Consider the following 8,299-nt stretch of genomic DNA (forward strand, 5'->3'; position numbering starts at 1 on the left):
AGCTTTGACAGGATCTGAGCCTGGTTGTTATTCCATCAATTGAGAGAGAGAGAGAGAGAGGGGTAAAAAGTTGTGACAGGGCTTGTTACTGACTTGCAATAGGAGAAAATTGGTCAAACGGGATGGAAGCATCCCAAAAATATGGGTTGGTGTTTTAGGTAAGGAGCTTTAATAGATAAGCCAATGACAATTTTCTATAACTTTATTGAACTGCTATGCTTGACTTACGAAGTGTGAGAACTATAGGAGAAACTTGTTCTCTGCATCTTTTCCGTGCCGAGATGTTGTTTGACATCAAGAGAAATTCAGAACGGATACTCAGGTCAGAAATGTTGTTGCCCAAAAGGTTGGTCAGTTTTCCAGTTGTGGTTCAATTTGCGTCATTTAGATTTTTTGTTTTTTTTCGCCCTGCAACAATTACCACATTATAATAAACTCTCTCATCTCAACTTTAAGGTGACACTTCAGACATATCGATTTCTAGGTCTTGCTAAAACAAGCTGAGGACTTCCCTTCATTTAGTTCCCCAAAGTGTAGGTCTCCTCAAAATAGATGATCTTGGGCACTGCCAAACTCCACGGCTATAGTTATTATGATATTTGTAGTGCTTCTAAAAGATTAGAGCGTCCGCATAAAGAGCTTTACACATGGGCAATGATGAGGACGATCCATATGAGCCTCCCCCATTCATTGCGGTGGATCTTCATCCACCATTAGCCGATCAGATTAGGTCCCATCTGGCAAATGCTTTCTCCAATCATGACATCCTTAACTCGATCACCTTAGTTTCTCGGACCAGAAAATTTGCTATGTATAAATCTTTGTGTGCAAGTGTGTTTGTATGTGTGTGTGTGTGTGTGTGTGTGTGTGTGTGTGAGAGAGAGAGAGAGAGAGAGAGAGAGTAGTGATGAGTCCAGAACCACACCATCAATTAATAAATTGGATTTTATAAGTGTTGCATTTAAAATTCACTAGTCTTTTCTAAGTACTGCTTATCATGTCAAACAATACCCTCAAACTCCAAAATTCAAACTTGGCAATCGCATATGAGATATGACTCTTGGTTTAATCTCTTGCTATATTAACATGGAGGTACATGAGGGTGAGTCTTCATTGTTTAAGTAAGATTCCTTTGTTGAAAGCCATGTGTTCGAAACATAGAAAAACCCTCTCTACATATCGTACATTTAACCTTCTCCGTATTCTATAATGACGGGAGCCTCATTCATTGGACTTTTCTTTTTTTATTAATATTGGGGTACATCAACTATTCAATCTACTAGCAGCAGCATGATATATCAATTTGGGCACGAGACAAGAAACATCTGAAAATTTGCTTCCACGTGTCTTCTTACGTTGTCTCAGGTCTTTATGTCAGGAGTTTATGCCTCCTATCTCTCTATAAAATCCCTTTCCCTCATCTACTGACCCTCTACACTCCACTTGTTTCAATCTTATGACATTCCTACCAAACCAAACTCAAAAACAAGAATTCTCCTCCACTATAAAAGACATCAAGGCTTAATGGGCGTGAGGCTTTCCTCCATCTCAATTTTAGACTGGCACCAATTTCTTCTACCAAGCATTAGTCTTCACGCCCTGTAGCTTTCTCCTCGGACAAGATTGGTGCCCCCAGGTCCCACAATCATTCATGGTCATAATAGTGGAGGTGGTTCGAAGCTCAGGTCCTGCAGTGCCATGGCGACTTCACCTTCTTGTGATCAATTTCTTCCATTGCTACATACTTCTTGCTTTGGCAGAGCTAACTTTCACTAGAATTGAATCCTCGGTATGAAAAACCGATCAACCTACAAATCCTCTAGAAAGACGGACTTGCATCTAACCTGCAACGAGAAAGATTCATTTCAATCATTATTTCTAGTTGTCACATGGTATGCTAATTAAGCTTGGATCAATTAAAATTATTTGCAATAATGTTTCGGATTAATTCTTTAAAGAAATATTAGAAAACTTGGTAAATAATTGCGAAAAAGTAAAAAGAAAAAATGCACCAACAAATTAATGAGATAAAAAAAATTTAGTGCAAATTAACGAGAAATTTAGATTAAAAAAAATATCTTAGATTAAATTAATAAAAACCCTCAACCTTAGGCTCATAAGACCAAAACATTTTGAAAAGCAACGACAAGCAGAAAGAGAGGCCAATACGTTGAAAAAGCAATGACACATGTTAGAGAAAAGTAATTTTGAAACTATTTTATACAGATGATCATTGCTTTTTCTTTTTTGGTGAGTCATGTTTATGGATTTAGATTTTATTTATTTTATTATGATACGTTAAAGCCAAGCTTTGACTGCCATTAGAAATCCCAACATGGGTACTCCTTCTTTCCCGTTGATTTTCGTTGCCCATGGTATGTACGCGTGCACATCCACACGTGCTGCATTTCTCATGGAAGCCCAATACTCTTGGGCCAAAGCATTGCCAAAGTTTTCTTGCACGACCAACTCATCCCGTCTTGCTCCTAAAGTTTATGTTGTCAATGTTCCGCGGAGCCTTGACTCGTTTGACCCCGTCCTTTCCCCTTCTCCTTCCACAAAAGCCATTCCCCAGGCATCCACGTCCTGCGCCTCCGTATACACCCACCAGCATTCCCCGCGCACTGCCCAAAGGACACGTACCCAAAACATGTGGATCTGCTTTCGTGGCGCTATCTCATTGCGGGATCTGGTGGGCCCATGTTCGGTAGTCTGAACAGCACTTTCAACACGTGCAGGCATGGAAACATCCTTCGGAGGTTCGCGACTCATCCTTTCCGGGTCTTCGAGGGCACAACAGGGCGCCCATGGGTGGTCGCAGATCGGGCTTTCCTTCACACCGCAGAGGGCACCCATGCTGTCACACCGTCTCCTCTCAAGATGACCGGAAAAACTGAGGCTTTCCTTCTGTTCTGGTAGCATACAGAACTATTATGGTCTTCTGGGGGCTCACATCTACTGTAAGGTAAATTTTGACGGTAATATAAGCAAGGGAGGGAGCACCGAAGGTGTGGACTTCATCATTTGAGACCATGAGGCTACGCTGATAGTGTCGGAGGCCGAAGGATATTGAACACTTCAGTCTTTGGTGCTGAGATTAGAGCAACATGAGAGAGAGTCACCTACGTGAGACGGATACTGCGGGCGAACTGCATCCTCCTTGAGGATGACTCGTCCAAGGTGGTTGAGTGGATTTAAGGCTAGAGTCATGATGCCAACTTCAGACCGCTGCTACGCAACATCCGCTGGCTCTTAGCTGAGTATGGACCCTCTGAAGCCACGTATGTCTACAAAGAGGCGAACAGAGCGGCTGATTGGATGGCTTCATTCGTAGCTCACCACGTGGAGGCTTCATCTAGGCCGATCATGTAACGATGTCTCACGCTTTGTGTTATCTTCTTTATTCTGTTTTTGCTGGTTGCTCTCATCTACATGGCTGAGTTGTTATACCAAAAAAAAAAAAAGAAATCCCTTTCCTTCCTTCCTGCAAATCCATTGTTGGATCACCCCTATAAGCAGATCTCAAAGCAACCAGTGTACTCGTGAATTCGCGCGAAAAGTACGACCCATTGCACAATCGATGAGCAAACGTGTCTCCGGTGCTTTGCCGGTGTATGTGATTCTTCGGTGCCCCTTGCCCCACGCGGAGTCTTTGGAAGCGAGCGTATGAATGCAGGAGGTGAAGGTTGGTCAAAGGGTAGAAGAGGTCGACATCAATATCCGTGGAGGAAGGATGGAGAGGGCGGTGGAAAAGCTTGGGCACCAAGAAATGCACTCGGAGAGACTCGTTAAGCTGGCCACCGGCGGCTGCAGGTGTCGCGGTCAAACCCGGTCAACCGGGATTGCCGGTATCTTCTACAGATTCGTGTGCTTTCGGGGCCCAAAACGTGTACTCTCTCTCTCCACTGTGTGACTCCATTTTTTTAATACATATATATTTTAAACAGTCATGACTCCGACTCCGTGCTGTGCTTCGACTCTCTCGCGTTCGAGTGGGAGACTGGGTTCTCTCCATTCCATTACAACTCTGCCAATTCAGTGTTTAGATTACCGAACCCAAACCCAAATAAATATATAATATATGTATATTAATTTTTTTAATTTTTTAAGATACGACTAGTATTTGTTTAACTATCTAAAATTAAAACCCATGTTAACTATAATTAAAATTAAGATCCATGTTACCGTCATGCAATCATCCCTAGTTTTGTTTGTTTTACTTTTATATATTATTGACATGACATGAAAGTATTTATAGATGATTTGCCTAACTTGATCTGAATAACTTGATCCAATTCATCCTAATCTAAACGAACTCAGTTTTGAACACAAGCTCGAAATTAAGGTTGGGTTGGATTAGGTTCTCGGTGGAGACTTCAAGATCTTAGGTGAGGCTTGTATTGACCTCCAACGTGATCCAAACTACTCGATTTCCACCCTGCCAACTGATATGATGATAAGGATGTGATATTTATCTGTATATATTACATAAATATCTTGATGTTGATTGGATATCCATTTCTCATTTCATTTGCTATAAATTTTGGAGCAGAGAAATTGTCATTTTCTTGGAATGGATCAATATAATTGTAGTGGACCAATAAGTGTCATGTCAGTATATTATATGTAAACTAACATGATTGCATACGAGTGTCCACATGCATTTGCTCATTGGTGTTTAACAATTCCGTCCACAGGGAGCTGTTTTAGATTCTTATTCAGGTTAAAGTGGGCAAGTTATCGTCAAGTGTATGTTTGAAAGTACGCGCCACATATTTAAAACATATTGTATGAGAAATATAAGACAAGCCCACTTAAGGTGCACCAAATTTAATATCTTGCTTAGATTAACTTGAATCACCTCTTTCAACTGCTTCTATTTAGTCAGAGTCCCGAGGCACATAGTCGAATGGTCTCAAATTTTGACTTCATCGTTCCGTTCTTTATCCATAAACTTCCTTTTTCACAGAGAATCATTACTCAGTGTAACCTTTTTTGATGATCGAATGCTTGAATTCTTTTTGTAAATAATCGCATCCATATACTATTTTCTCCTACCAACTATCTCTGTGGGCTTATTTCTGATGCCATTTTGCAAGTTTTCTTGGAAGTGAAGTCTACAAGGTTTACCAGCTTTGTCCCGAGGCACATAGTTGAATAGTCTCAAATTTTGACTTCATCATTCCGTTCTTTATCCATAAATTTCCTTTTTCACAAAGAATCATTACGTAGTTAGTATAACCCTTTTTGATGATCGAATGCTTGAATTCTTTTTGTAAATAATCGCATCCATATACTATTTTCTCCTACCAACTATCTCTGTGGGCTTATTTCAGATGCCATTTTGCAAGTTTTCTTGGAGGTGAAGTCTACAAGGTTTACCAGCTTTGTCCCGAGGCACATAGTTGAATGGTCTCAAATTTTGACTTCATCATTCCGTTCTTTATCCATAAATTTCCTTTTTCACAAAGAATCATTACGTAGTTAGTATAACCCTTTTTGATGATCGAATGCTTGAATTCTTTTTGTAAATAATCGCATCCATATACTATTTTCTCCTACCAACTATCTCTGTGGGCTTATTTCAGATGCCATTTTGCAAGTTTTCTTGGAGGTGAAGTCTACAAGGTTTACCAGCTTTGTCCCGAGGCACATAGTTGAATGGTCTCAAATTTTGACTTCATCATTCCGTTCTTTATCCATAAATTTCCTTTTTCACAAAGAATCATTACGTAGTCAGTATAACCCTTTTTGATGATCGAATGCTTGAATTCTTTTTGTAAATAATCGCATCCATATATTATTTCCTCTTACCAACTATCTCTGTCGGCTTATTTCAGATGTCATTTTACAAGTTTTCTTGGAGGTGAAGTCTACAAGGTTTACCAGCTTTGTTTTGACCAACTAATGCGTGCATCGTGATATTGAAAACTTCAACTTCAAGGCAATAAAAATGATTCTTAATTATGGCATAAATAAATTAAGTAATGTGATCCTCTGCGAATTTCCTTTTTATTGATTATAGAATAACCAGCCAAACGTTTTTATAAACGAGAAAGTTTCAAAGAAAATATTTGAAGACCATTTAAAATTTGTCAAAAGGCCAAACATTAAAATTATTAGGAATTTATATCAGTGATTTTAAACACAGTTAATCAGACCGTTAGGTATTGAAGCTTACACTATTATACGTGAATATCTTTATTCGTTTCATCAAGTATAATTATATTGCGGTTTATATCAGAACCCCTACTAAGAAATTGAGAAACGATGGGCGGAAACAAACATAAGAAACGAAGTTATGATATGATAACATAGGATTTGAGTTATTTAATATAAAATCAGATGCTGACTCTACGGTGGTTCAGATTTTATGTCGACATATTGTTAACTTGGGTTCGAGGAGCCAAAAAAAAAAAAACAAGTGCTGAAGAAATGATGCAGATGTATATAATTAAATAGTATGCAGGTGTCGGGGGAATGCATCATCTAGAATGCGACCCCATGTTTGCGCACATGGGTAACATAAAAGAGTCAGAGGGCTGCGAGATCCCCACGTAGGTCCCACCACTCGCATTAGATTTGATGAATGGTCTTAATTTAGTGGAGATTCGCGCTGTACCAACGTGGAAGCATGTCACAGTCCGAGGTTGTACCTTAGCCAAATCTTTGATAACAATTAAATCATAGAAAAAGGCCTACTTGTCACCCCCACGAATCGCTGCTCACGTGACAGCGAGTGCTCGTATAATGCAACCAAACCTACGGCCAACCAGAAGCGATTCCTTCTCACCATAAAAAAAGAACTACAGCGATTACTTTCTCCGAGGGATGATTGCCATCATAGACACTAGACAAGGAAACTATATCTTACATCATTTGTTATTCGAGTGTTGTTCTCGTCATAGTTTCATAAATTACGGCATACGATCACCGGGAATCGCTCTTCACAATCTCTGGTTTTCCCCTCCCCCAAGGATCCACCTAATCTCGTTTTTTTCTTCTGTTTTTTTGATTGTTTCTGACGCTGCATTACAGCATCATGTGACTGTGTACATCATTAATCACTGAAAGGCTCACGTATCTTGATGCATCCTTATAAGTAGGAGAGGCCAGGTGGTGGACGTAGTGTGGGGAATGATTTCTTCTAGCCCACTACTCTTCTACTGTTGGAAAAGGATGGATGCTGCCTTCATCCAATGTATCAGCCAAAAGTAAACAGACAGCATCCTTCATGCAGCCTTGTACCACAAATCAGCCTTCTGCTGAGTGTCGCCAAGCCTGTTCTCGCATGGGTCCCACGTTGGCAATGTTATGGTGACCAAGCGTCCACCGCTGTAATTATCGAGATGGGTGAGGAAGTCGTGATAAGGAAAAATCTGGTGGAGAAGAGGTCTAGGGAAGCTGGAAGAACATCATTAATTAATATGGTTGCTTAGTTGTGGCAGTTTCATTTGGGCTTGTTCAAGCTTGATTGTAACATTATGAACGCATCCACAATCATGGTCGAAGTCTGAGAGAACGAGGATTTGACTAAACCAAGGAGTTGTTCCGTCCTCGAGGCAGGGCAGGTGTAGAAGCTACTTTTAATTCAAAAGTCGGAGTAGTTTTATATATGTTTAAACTGTTAAGCTGCTTTTATGAATTTAAAGAAATGAAAAAGTTTTTTTTCTCCCTATTCTTCACTCCAGATCAGCTGCTAAGATTTCCTATTGATATATTACATCAATGGTTGATTGCTATACAGAATAACAAATTGAGTGGTAAATATGATGGCGATTGAGAGCAATATGCCTTTCCTTTACGAAAAAATGGATCATACTAATTCAACATGGATCTTTTTACCTTAGCTAAATATTGTTCTTATTAAGGCTGAATGAATGATTTGAATAAGAAAAAATTTCCGTACTTATCGCCTCTGGTCTCTACGTGGACAAGGTTGGCACGTCTAAAACAGGACCGGGCCCACCTACTGGTACGCGTCAGCCAAGGGGTGCACCACGAACCGGTGAAACGATACCTTCGCCACGTGGCGGGTAGAAGCTTGGCGGCCAAGCTAGTGGGCGAGTGCCGGACAACGGGGAGGAAATGGGGTCCGTTGCCGACTCCCGGTCGTCAAACTCGGACTCGCTCTCCAATCCGGCGGCGCGCGTGACCGGCGAATGGTAGAACCACCGGCTGTTGCCGGTGACGGTCTCCCCCGGTGCGCGTTCCGACTTCCGCGAAGGTTCCGTGACAAAATAGAGGCTGATTTTGACAAATATTTTATTGACCCCGGCCTTGAAGCCTGGTTTCTTAT

The sequence above is a fragment of the Phoenix dactylifera genome, chromosome 12, assembly GCF_009389715.1.
Source record: "Phoenix dactylifera cultivar Barhee BC4 chromosome 12, palm_55x_up_171113_PBpolish2nd_filt_p, whole genome shotgun sequence".
NCBI lineage: Eukaryota > Viridiplantae > Streptophyta > Magnoliopsida > Arecales > Arecaceae > Phoenix > Phoenix dactylifera.